We start from the raw sequence: 13611 nt of genomic DNA, 5'->3' as shown, positions 1-13611 counted from the left end.
TTGTATATCCAATTTATTGTGAACTCAAGTTTAGCATAAACTTGATAGTTGTAATCTTTATTTCATAGTGAATATTTTTCGGAGTTGTCTCGTGGTTTTTCCCTCTACACTAGAGGGTTTTCCATGTAAGATTTGGTGTTCTTATGTGGTTGTGTTTATGTGGTGCTTGCTGGAATTTTTTTGTTTCCATAATATTACTATTGCTTGGTAGTTATATATTTTAATTCATAAATAGACATAGAGGGGATTAGGATTTTTCCCCAACAAGAACTGTAGGACCATAGACGTGTATATGGCACAATGCTTTTTCTTTCCATTTCTTAGCTTTTTGTTATATAATGGCAGACAAATAAACGATACGTGTAATGTTGTTTAGAAATTGAAAACATGTATTTAAGTTTATGTATCAAATAGGCCTCATTGTCTAGAACATGCAGTGGTATTGCTTGCAATTTCGAAGAGGGTATCGAGGCGTGAATCACTGTGATTTTCCTTCTCTCTCCAGTGATTGGTTCCTTTTCTGATTATTCAACGGCTGCTTCTTTTCAACAGCCAAAACCTTTGAAATTTGATTGATGGCTTACAACTACTAAATTAATGCAACGACCAAGACCAAGGAAACAAAGAACACTTTTCTATTTCTCAATTATAAAAGCGAGATTGCTACATTTTTTTATTCTCTTCTTTGTTTGTATCTAAGGCAAAGTAATTTATGCATCACACGTGATTGAAGGTATGATGAGAAAATTTGGGTAGGGTCAAAGGGGTCAAGAATAAAAAATTGCTTGGGTAAGCTAGAAGAAAATGTGTAGTCAACGCTGAATGGAGGAATGGGTTTTCGAAATTTACAAGCTTTCAACCTTGCTATGCTAGCTAAGCAAGGTTGGAGGCTAATCTTGAATCCTAACTCATTGGTGGCCCAAATCTACAAAGCTAGATATTATCCGCATGGTGATGTTTTTAAAGCAAAACATGGATCCAGCCCTTCCTATGCTTGAAGAAGCATCTTGAATGGGTTGGAAGTTGTGAAAAGAGGAACCCGTTGGCAAGTTGGCAATGGCAATAGGATACACATTTGGGAGGATAAGTGGTTGCCTACTCCAACAATGTACAAAATAATCTCCCCCCAAAACCCTTTGATGATTATCCTAGGGCCTTAACACCGATTGACAGAGATACAAGGAGGTGGAAAGCTGATATAGTAAGATCCTTGTTCTTGCCTTTCGAAGCAAGAACAATTCTAAATATTCCTCTCAGCCACAACCTTCCGGAGGACCAAATCTTATGGGTGGGTAATAAAAGGGGAGAATTCATTATGATAAGTGTCTATTATATCGCTGTTGGGGTATTAGAAACAATGGAAGAAGGTGAAAGCTCTTCGGGTGATCCAAGGAGTCCACTATGGAAGAAGCTATGACACTTAAACATTTCATCCAAGATGCGAATCTTTGCTTGGAAATGTGTATGAATGCTCTTTCAACACTTGTGAACTTGCAAAGAAGAGGAATTAATTTACGGGAAATCTGTCCTGCTTGTGGGAAGGAGCCAGAATCAATTATCCATGCTCTAGTTAGGTGTGAAGTCACTAAGAGAGTGTGGAAATGTTGGGTGGATGGCCCGTAGACTTCCTGAATGTAAACATGGATGTTATAGACATTGCAATGCAAATATCCGAATTTGGTACTTCACGAGACCTAGAGATTTTCTTTGGAGTTGCATGGGCAATTTGGTATAATAGAAACAAAATCGTGCACAAGTCCTCAAGTCAACTTCCTAATCATATTTGGAACTCTGCTAAGAGATATATATATATAAGAATTCAAGAGTGCCTCACTAGCATGCTCTTAACACTTGCCTCTGACAGAAAAGAAGTGGATAGCGCCTCCTCCGGGGGTTTTCAAGATCAATGTTGATGGTGCAACATCTGAAAATGAAAGGAACTCAAGCGTGGGAGTGGTTATAAGAGATGCAACTAGTACAATTACAGCAGCTTGCTGCAAGTATCTTCCGGGACAGTACTTGGTGGTAGAAGTTGAAGCGCTGGTTATAGAGTGTGGTACACTTCTTGCCAGAGAACAAAAGCTGCCTCAAATCATTGTGGAATCTGATGCCTTAACAGCTGGTCAAAGCATCACAGCTGCTGAAACAAATGGCAGTCTTAGTCATGTGTTTCAAGGAATCCTCAATATGCTCTCTTCTTTTAGTAGCAGAAGAATCAAATATGTGAAAAGAGAATACAACAGGGTAGCCCATGAGCTTGCTCAGTACGCAAGGCAAAATGAAGTTTCTCAAGTCTGGAAGGGGGCCTGTCCTCCCATGGTGCAACACGTTATCCAGGCAGATTGTATTTAGGCTTGTACTGTTTTGAGCTTCTTTTCCCTTTGCTCTTTTGTACTCCCTTTTCTTTTGGCAATGATAATCCAGTTTATTTTCCCAAAAAAAAAAAAAAAAGTGGTCGGGACCATACAACTGTCCGAACCCACCAACAACCAAACATGTTTTGGAAAGTGATATCATGCGTGCAACAATTTTTGCCCATTTATAAAGAACACTGTGATCCTTGAGGAATTAATTTATACTCCGTACTACACAATACATTTTGGGTAATGGGTACCATACGAGCGTCTATCCTCAAAGTTATTTATTTATAGGATATCATGATAATATATTGGATACTTGGATAAGCAATTTGTTGATTGCATTCTTATCTTTCTTAGAAGATAGAGTTGAACTCATCAGGAAAAAAAGAAGAAGATAGAGTTGAAGATAAAATTTATTCAAAAGCTTAAAACGTTAAGTAGTAAAATAATTATATAAATTTTCTATTAAAAAACTAATTAAAAATTAAAAATTTAAACCAAAATTTTATTTTCACATTAATGCACTTTTAAGTTTTAAGTTTTATGTTTTCAATTAAGCCCTTCAATCATTACACAAGCTTTACCTTTAGCTCCATCTGCTAAGTGTGATTTGATCCTTGAAGCACCACAAGCATAAACACATCCACGAAACTTGCATTTGATTCCATTTCGTTTCTCAGCATACTCCTAAAATAGATCTTTCTTTTCATCCATATTTCTTTTACCTTACCGCAAATAAAAAAAATTATTAAATATTGAAATCAAGTACAAATTAACTTAAACAAAATGAATCAATAAAATAATAAAAATAAGTTTTTTCTTTTTAATTCTTTAAAAAGTATTAAAAAAATTTATTATTAACAATCAAATCAAATTATGTAATATAAAATATTATAATATATATTGAGAAAAGGTGAAACTAAGAAAACCGTGCCTAAGTAATGTCCTAAACCAAATTAGCTTCTAATTCTAGTTCAACTTTGCACCAAGTGTTTATATTGATTTTCTTAATTTTGATACCAGGTCACTCATTCATATTAGTCAGTGCGAAAGCCGAGATGATCACATAACTTTCTTAGATAAGACCATTTCATCATCACTACAATTTAATGTTTTCGTATGTAAGTATGAATAACAATCCAGCATATATAATAAAAGTTGGATTCATAGGTTGTGGTTGCACCAAGAACTTATATTTTCTACGTGGCAAGTGATTTCAAATTAAACACCAAATTTTAAAAAGGTTTTAATTAAACATAAAAATGCAAAAAAAAAAAAAAAAACCCTAGAGTTTGGGTCAATTGCAAAAACACCCCCTAAGATTTAAATTTTTTCTAATAACTCCTTGAGATTTTCATATTTGTCAAATTAACCTCTAAGACTGACTTTTGTTAGCATTTATGAACGAAAAAATCACAAGGCCATCTCATTTTCACACCACAGGTCACATGATTTTTCCATTTATAAGAATTACAAAATTTAATCTCAAGTGTCAATTTTGCTATGGAAACCTTAAGGAGTTATATAAGAAAGAATTGAAATCCCTACGGGTATTTTTGTAATTAATCCAAACCTTGGGGTGTTTTTGCATTTAGACATTAATTAAAGGTTTGGACTTTTTATATTGGTTTACTTCACACTTTCAATGAGTCACTATCAACTAAAAAAATTACCATTCTCAAAAAAAAAAAATAATAATAATAAAATAAAAACTAAAAAAATTACATAAGTTGTAATTAAAATCTATCTAACCAAAAAAATACGTATGAGTGAACTATAAGATTTGTGGTGCACTATTAGAATTTTGAAGACATATAAAAAAAAAAAAAAATCATTTATTTATTGTCAATAAAAATTTAGAATAAAATTACATATTATATAAGCTCATATCAACCGTATCATATTATATATAGCATATTTGTTGTCCTTGCACCAAGTGCATTTCCTCTCATTTTATTTTACTTTTTTTATTTTCAAAGTAAGTCATGCAATGCACTATAAGTAAATTAAAATAATTAATATATTTTCTCTAAATAAAACTCTATTGCCAAAGTTTTAACATTTAAAAAAATATTACTTTCATTAAATTGTACTAAGGAGACTTTTTTAGAAATTTAAAATAAATTTATTTATTTATTTTATATTATTTCAATTATCTACCATAATTTTTTGTTTTAATAATAAAAGTTGAATTGTACACGTCATGTTGGCTCTATGTGAGTCAATATAAGTATTAAAAGTTGTACATTATAATTTCTCCATGTGAAACATTATGACGACATCAAATTATTACTATAGTTTACTTTACTACTCTCATAAAAAATCAGTTAAAAAAAATTTCAAGATATGTAAAAGAAATTTCGTTTAAAAAAAAATATTTTACATATAATTATATAGTATTAAGATTTTGATAAAAATTTGGACTTACACGATATGCATTTATCAACATATTTAATTAGTTACATATATTTGTTTATTAAACTATGCATTGCTTATGTATAATCTATATATATATATATATATAAAAAAAAAAACCGAAGCTTCTGCTGACACCACAATTTTTCACGTCAGCACAATATTTAAAAAATAAAAAATAAAAATAAAAACATTATAACTCCTCAAAACCCTAGCAACCTTACCCCACTCTCAAGTTAAGAAATATAAAGCCACGGTTTTTGCAAACTCTCTCTCTCCAGCACAATTTTCCACGTCAGCACAATATTTAAAAAATAAAAAATAAAATAAAAACATTATAACTTCTCAAAACTCTAGCAACCTTGCCCCTCTCTCAAGTTAAGAAATATAAAGCCACGGTTTTTGCAAACTCCCTCTCTCTCTAAACACAGGAAGCCCTAAACGCACGGTATAGCATTCAAGGTTAGTTTTGTTTATATATTAATTAATACATAGTACTTTGTTCACCATTGAATACTCATATAATCAATTTCCAATTCAGTGTTCAAGAACCAAAATTCTAATTGCGCTATCATAAAATATTATTATTAGTATGAATTTTATGGAGTTGCGGTGTTCAGGAATTAAACCAAAATTCTTTTAAATTATCTAAAATATTTTGTCCTCCAAAAATTTTCTCTCTTTAATTTTAGTATATTGTGTTTCTTAAGCTATAGAAAGATTTTCTTTGGTTTTTGCAAACTCTCTCTCTCCAGATGTAGGAAGCCCTAAACGCACGGTATAGATTTTAGCTTATAAAGTTCAGCTTTTGTAAGGTTAGTTTGTTTATATATTTTGATAGAGAAACATGTTCAATGTGGTACGGCTTAATAATCGCATTAATAGCCAATAGTTAATACCATTTGCAAATTCAATTCATGGAGTTGCAATTTTCATTAAATCGTTCTATGGCTTGAAGCACTTGCATTTTAACAAATTGGACATGTCTTTAAAGTCCTTTTATTTCTTTGGGGGGAAAAAAAAAGAAAAAAAAAAGGAGAGGATATGTTAAAACTTGGCATCATCAACTTATAAGAGAGGATATGTTCTTAGATGGTAGGAATAAGACAAAATGGTTACACGTTTGTTGCGCCTGACTTGCAAAAATTGCTCATAAAGATGTATGCACATGATCTACTTCCCTTTGCTTTTAGTGAAACATTAAATGCACGCCAATGTTGAGATCAACCACTCTAAAAAAATAGTCTGTGCAATCATAAAATATTATTATTAGTATGAATTTTATGGAGTTGCAGTGTTCAGGAATTAAACCAAAATTCTTTTAAATTATCTATAATATTTTGTCCTCCGAAAATTTTCTCTCTTTAATTTTATTATCTATTATATTTTGTCCACTCTTATGGACTAAATCAACTTATTCTTCAGTCACCATCATTGATAAATGAGAAATCAAATCAAGGTTATAGTTTTTCTATTTGGTTGCTAGGGTTTTTGTTCATGAAATTGCTATTTTCTATTTAAAAATTGCACCTGTAGATCAATATTTATATTTCTTAACTTGGCATTTTGCACCTATGGCTAAAATTTGTGTGGATCTTTGGAAGTTCAAAAATCTTTTCTCCATTCACCATGGTTTTTCATTGAGTAATTTCTTTCTCTCTTACTCCTCATGACGAGTTTTGTTTTAGACTAGAAGAAAGCTTTTTTGCTTTGAAGGTCATGCAGCACCTGTCTCATTTTATTTGTCCTCACCACAAGGAAAACATCTAGGTAAGGCAAATAATCTATTTTAAAGTTTGAATGGAAATTGCCAAGTACAAGAGGTAAATCTTTAAGGGATGAGCTTAATTGTTTCTTATTTTCAATAATAAATCATTTTATTGCAATACCGGTAATTGTTTGAGAAATCCAATATGTTCATATCTCTATAGAATAGAGATAGTAGAAGCCAATTTTATTACAACTACTTAAATTGAGTTGGCTTAATTTCATACAATTACAAAGTATAGCATGAAAGATAATGGAATTAATTGTTGTAAATTTTATTTTCTTTCCATGTTTTGAATTTCCTCTATATTATTATTACAACTGAGCAAAGATTGAGAAAGTAACATTACTACTTTAATTTGAAGTTTAATGCGTCCTTCTCAAGTCATGGTCTTTATTTATATATTTACAGTTTATATTTCTAACCGTTGATGAGAAATTAAGGCTCAGTTGCACAATATGTGTAAATTCTTCAGAATGCTACTTTAAATAGTAAGTCAATGTGTCTCTTACATTTACGTATTAGTTAGAATTGTTTTCAAATAATTGTACCAATAAAAGTGAATGTGTATAAATTTTGTTTAACCATCCCGTGCATCGCACGGGTTAGCAACTAGTACTAGTATAAAATAAAAGCTAGGTCCTCCCAGTCATAGTTATACCATATGTTTATATTCTTTTTGTGTCAGGTGGCTACCTTTTGTTAAAGACGCAGGAGAATTATATAATTTTTCTATAGTTTGATTTGCTAGCAATTAATCCCTAAATTAAAAAATTTTCAAATATCCAAATATTATATCATATCATAACATATACTATAGAATAACAAAAGTTATTTTTTACGTGAGAAGTACTCGGTAGGGTTAGGGTTTGGCCCCGCCTCCTTTCTTACTGTAGCCATCCGTTTCCCTCCCTTACAAGGAGGACGCTGTGTCCCTATAGTAACTAGTTTACTAGTAGGGTGTGTCTTTTCTCCTCTTTAACGGGGTAGTAGTTTTAGTCTCAGCGGTATGGAGGAGTTAGCAAATAGTTGGAGAAAGCTTTCTCTGTCGGAGAAGGAAGGGGACAAACTTCATCTGAAGAATAAGAAAAAAGGTCAAAATTTTGTATTAGCCGCAAAGTTTTTCACTCGGAGGTCTTTGAATGTTGAAGCAGTAGCAAAAACCTTCAGACCTTTATGGCGCATAAGAGATAATTTTGAAGTCAGTGATGCGGGAAACAATTGTTTGCTTTTTGCGTTTCAATCAGAGGAAGATATTCAGAAGGTTCTTATGGGGGAACCGTGGTCTTTTGATAGACATATTGTAGTATTTCAATGCTACAATCCTTCTATTCCTGTTGAAGCACTTCAATTTGACAGAGTTTGTCAGAAATACAGAGTAATTGTATTGTATTTCATTAAGTAATAGAATATACATAAGTGCCTTTATATAGGAGGCAGAGTGTGCAGTACAAGTAAGTGTGCTATACAAGTAAACAAGGTGGGTCTAAAGCCCACATACCCTAAGACACGTTAACAGCCCCCCTCAAACTCAAAGTGGATGTGAGACCAACTTGAGGTTGTCAACCAAAGTGGAAAGACGTCCCTTAGGATGTGACTTGGTGAAGATATCTGCAAGTTGATCTTTAGAAGAAATTGAGATCAGCTTGAGAGCACCATGGACAAGATGATAACAGATAAAATGACAATCGATCTCGATGTGTTTAGTCCGTTCATGGAAGACATCATTGTGAGCAATATGAATGGCACTCTGGTTATCACAATAAAGAGGAGTAGCGGAGGATGTGGACACACCTAAGTCTTTAAGAAGCCACCGTAGCCAAAGGAGCTCAGATGTGGTATCAGCAAGGGCACGATATTCTGCTTCAGTACTGGAGCGGGCCACATGAGTTTATTTCTTACTTCGCCAAGAAATCAGAGAAGAACCAAGGAGAAAGCAATAACCAGTGGTGGACCTGCGATCAGTGGGATCTCCTGCTCAATCAGCATCAGAAAATGCACGGAGAACAAGAAGAGACTGAGCAGAGTAGAAAAGACCATGGAAGAGAGTGCCCTTTAGGTATCGAAGAATACGCAGAACAGCAGCATAGTGAGTCGATCGTGGAGCAGATAGATACTGACTCACCTGATGAACAGCATAGGAAATGTCTGGACGAGTGACAGTGAGATAAACTAGGCTGCCAATCAAGCGTCTGTAAAGAGAGGGATTAGACAACGGTTTCCCCCCTGACGGAGTCAGATGCGCATTAAGCTCAACTGGAGTGTCAACAGTCTTGCTATCAGTGAGTCTAGCTCGAGACAAGAGTTCAGAGGCATACTTGGCTTGAGTAACATAAAGTCCATCTGTAGAATGAGTGATTTCAAGACCCAAGAAGTAGCTGAGATGGCCAAGATCTTTCATCTTAAACTGCTGACTAAGAAAATCCTTGAGTTCTTGAATGCCACTGAGGTCATCACTAGTTATGATCATATCATCCACATACAGGAGAAGTAAAATAGTGCCTTTGCTAGTGCGAAGAAAAAATAAGGCAGAATCATAATGACTGGCCATGTAACCTAAGCGAGAGATGGTAGAGCTGAATTTGGCAAACCAAGCTCATGGAGCTTGTTTAAGGCCATAAAGAGCACGCCAAAGGTAACAAACCTTATTTGATTCAACAGAGAGACCAGGAGGAGGTTGCATATAAACTTCTTCACTTAAATCCCCATTAAGGAATGCATTTTTTACATCCATCTGAAAAAGGTCCCATTTTCTGGCAGCAATAATAGCTAAGAGAGCTCGAACAGATGAGATACGAGCAACTGGAGCAAAGGTCTCTTCATAATCAATCCCATACTCCTATGTAAAACCTTTTGCAACAAGACGAGTTTTGTAGCGCTCAATGGACCCATCAGAGCGAATCTTAATCTTGTAGTTCCACTTACAACCAACCACAGATTTCCAAGGGAGGAGATTCACCAAATCCTAAATATGGTTTTTAGATAATGCATCAAGTTCCTCTTTCATTGCAATCTGCCATAAAGGGTCAGTGGAAGCCTCACGATAGGTGTGAGGCTCATGCAGTGTAGCAAGGGCAGTGTGACAATGATAATCAAGTAAATGTGTAGGAATGGATCTTACCCGAGTTGAGTGACGAGGTGGAATGTCTTGTGTAAGATCTTCAGGCGGAGCAGGAGCAAAGGACCCAAGCTCAGGGTTGGGTAGCTCGTCTTCAACCTGTGCATTTTCTACCTGTTCATTAAAGGGTGAACTAGGAAAGGGATCAAAGGTATCTGGTGGTTGGACAAAGAAGTCTATAGGCAGATCAGGAGCAACTATAGGAATATGTGCCTCATCTGAAAAAAGATCTAAAACAGAGGAGGAAGATAGGGAGGCACGGAAGTGAGAGAGCTTGACAAAGGAGCGATGTTCCCAAAAGACAACATTGTGAGAGATACGAAGATGATGAGAGATAGGATCATAACACCGATACCCCTTTTGAGTTTCGCCATAGCCAAGAAAACAACAAAGCCTTGATAGAGGCTCAAGTTTGTTATGCTCATGTGGCTGAAGAAAAACGAAACAAGCAAAACCGAAGGAACGAAGGTGGTGATAGTCTGGAGGTGACCCAAAAAGGCCCTCATATGGAGTTTGATTTTGAATAACAGGACTTGGAATGCGATTAATAGCATGAACAGCATGAAGGGTAGCTTCACCCCAAAAAGGAACAGGAACTTTGGCAGAGAGAAGAAGAGCACGAACAGTGTCAAGAATATAACGAAGTTTTCGTTCGGCTCTACCATTTTGCTGAGAGGTACCTGGACAAGTTAGTTGATGAACAGTGCCATAGGAATGCAAAACAGCTTGGAAGGCATATTGAGTGTACTCAAGAGCATTATCAGATCGAAAAATTTTGATACGTTTTGAAAATTGAGTTTCAACCATTTTTGCAAAATTAGAATATACTTGCAATAACTCAGAACAATGTTTCATATTAAAAATCCAGCTATAGCGAGAGTAATCATCAACAAAGACAACAAAATATCGAGACCCACCAATACTAGAGACAGAGGAAGGCTCCCAAACATCAGAATGAATAAGGTCAAAGATATCAGTAGATATTGATTCACTAGTATTGAAAGGCAAAACTGGTTGTTTTCCTAACTGACATGAAACACAATCAAAATTTTCTGTAGACACTGAACCTAACAAACCTCTAGAAGCCAATTGTTGTACACAAGAGGAAGATGCGTGACCAAGTCCAGCATGCCAAAGTGCAAGGGAAGGAGTAGAAGAAACTGCAGCAGCTGCAACAACAGAAACAGGGGCAACAAGTGGAAGACGAAGGTTGTCCACGGGAAACATACGCCCAACTCTGGGACCGGTCCCAAGCTCCTGTCCCGTCCTTAGATCCTGCACAATACACCCAGAATAATCAAAGATAATGCGATAAACTAACTCAGCTAATTGGCCCACAGAAAATAAATTGTAAGAAAGGTCAGGAACATTAAAGACACTAGGAACCGAGAGATTGGCGGTTGAAACGGAACCTATATTATGACCAGACATAGTGGAACCATTTGCTGTGTGAATATTAAGAGGGTGTGGTGCAGGTTTAAGTTCAAAAAATAAGGACGAGTGAGGAGTCATGTGATTGCAACAAGCAGAATCCATAAGCCAAGAAGAAGGAGACATACCAGATAAAGCTGAGAGAGAAGAGGAATAAGATGCATTACCAACCATACAAATGACATTGGTGATGATGTTTTTAAGGTCATCTGTGAACATGGTGAAAGTGTGTCCTGAAGACTTAGACTGTGTAGAGACAAGAGCCATTGGTTGGACACTCTCAGTGTTGGCAACAGTAGTAGCGAATATAGACACAGCTGATTTGTTGCGATGATAGCAAGTCTCAATATTGTGGCCAAAACGTTTGCAAAAACTGCAAAGACGTTTCCTGGATTGTTGGCGACGATTATTGCAACAAGAAGAAGACCAATCCTTATTTCTCATTTAGAAGCAAAATATGCAAAAATGGAACCCAAAAATGAAATCTACGCGAAAAACTGGGTAAGGAGAACCCAGACTGCAAAAAGTCAACGGTCAACCTGGTCAAAGTCAACGGATGACGTCAGCAGATGATGTGGCGCTGACGTAAGCAGGTAACGTCAGCTAGGGTTGACGTAAGCAGGCAGGATGATGACGTCAGCGAACAGGTTCCAGCGCGTGGGAGGCGCGTGGCTGCGCGTGACTGAGACAGGAGGCACGTGGCCGCGCGTGGCGCGTTTTGGAGGCGCGTGGTGGCGCGTACAAGTGGCACCGAGAATTCTGGTGGCGCGTGGAGGCGCGTGGAAGGTCCGATGAAGACGAAATTTCACAAAAAGGCAGATCGGAGAGACTACTTTCCAATGATGCTATCTGTGGTCTGATCGGAGAAGCGGAAGCGGTGGTGGCGGCAAGGCAGTGGTCTTTGATGCACTGGAGTCGCGGTGAAGGCAGCGGTGCTGCTCACAAAAACGGCTGCAGAGGACACCCAAGAAGACAAGACTGCTTAAGAGCGGCACACCAAAGGATTAGAGCAGTGGCTCTGATACCATGTCAGAAATACAGAGTAATTGTATTGTATTTCATTAAGTAATAGAATATACATAAGTGTCTTTATATAGGAGGCAGAGTGTGCAGTACAAGTAAGTGTGCTATACAAGTAAACAAGGTGGGCCTAAAGCCCACATACCCTAATACACGTTAACAGTTTTTGGATCCAAATTCACAACTTACCTTACTCTCACTTGACAAAGGAGGTGGCTTTAAGCGTAGGTGAATCTCTTGGACCAGTCATAATGCCGAGGGATGATTCTAATTGGAGAGGGGGCAATTTCTTACATGTTCGAGTTGCTATTGATGTCTCTGAACTGCTTTGTCGCGGACGAAGAGTAGAGTTTGATGAGGATGATGAAGATCGGATGTCATTCACGTACGAGAGACTGCCAAATCTTTGTTATTGGTGCGGGCTCTTAATGCATGATGAGAAGGACTGTGCGATTTGGCTCCGAAGTAAGGGTAGTCTCTCACGAAGTGACCAGCAGTTTGGTCCATGGATTAGGGCAGATCAGTTTAATCCGGCAAAGAAGTTTGTTGTAGAAGTTCGAGGATATGAGAGATCTAAGTCCAAACAAACTCACTCCGAGGGAATGGGCACAAGTAAGCTTCTCACGGTACAGTCAAAGTCCCAAGAACCTTTTGTCATGGTGGATTCCGATGCAAACTCGGGGAGGGTGGTTGTTTCAGAGGGACTGGAAAAGATGGGCCAACCGCAATCTTTAGAGAATTTTCAGGCAGTTCTCCAGGAGATTGATGAAGCCATTCACGGGGATAATGTTGTTCAAAATCCAAAACAGTTGGCGGTGGAATCTTCGTTGAACTTAGGTGGAATGGATGCGGGTTTGAAGGGTCCGGTTTGCATGCATGGAACGGGGTCTTCAGTATTAAGTATGAAGGAGGATAACTACCAATTGGGAAAGGAGGTGAACGTCGAGTGTGACACTTTGTTCAGTCCGGGGTGGAGTTCTAAGTCCACAGGCAAGAAAGCTAAAAAATTTTCGGGCTTGGGAGCTGTGTCTAAAGCTCAACAGTTGACAAGAAGTCCAATCCGTGAGTCTATAACTGTTGGAAATTAGAAGTTAGGTCCTTGGACTAGAATTAGTAGACCCCATGCAACTGTCAGCGATGAGAGCCATGCTATGAAAGAAGGACCAAAAAGAAATACAAGCCCGGCAGGGATGGAGGAGGAGAGAAGGGTGATGGAGAAGAAAATAAAACTGGATGAAGAAGCTAGGAACTTGGGTGTGCTTCTGGAATTAGAATTTAGATCGGTGGAGGTTGTTGAGCAACCCCGCCTGGCCCAATGAGTATCTTAAGTTGGAACTGCCAGGGGCTTGGGAACCTCTGGTCAGTTAATGCCTTGAAAGAGGTGGTCAGTAGAGAAGATCCCAGTATTGTTTTCTTAATGGAGACAAAATCAAAGGATGACTGGATGGTTATGGTTCGGGATAAATGTGGTTTTAAAAATGGTTTGTTTGTAGCTAGTG

The 13611-nt window shown here is 36.9% G+C and overlaps 1 long non-coding RNA gene across 1 annotated transcript in view; it reads right to left on the bottom strand.

Annotated features, from left to right (window-relative positions):
- Positions 1 to 13611, bottom strand: part of LOC115962814 — a 34624-nt gene that overhangs the window by 15016 nt on the left and 5997 nt on the right. The window contains exon 2 of the long non-coding RNA XR_004085615.1: positions 2945 to 3085. This is a non-coding gene — a long non-coding RNA (uncharacterized LOC115962814). The remainder of the gene's footprint in view (positions 1 to 2944; positions 3086 to 13611) is intronic.

This window comes from Quercus lobata, chromosome 10 (assembly GCF_001633185.2).
Source record: "Quercus lobata isolate SW786 chromosome 10, ValleyOak3.0 Primary Assembly, whole genome shotgun sequence".
NCBI lineage: Eukaryota > Viridiplantae > Streptophyta > Magnoliopsida > Fagales > Fagaceae > Quercus > Quercus lobata.
This window is presented reverse-complemented; position numbering and strand designations above follow the sequence as displayed.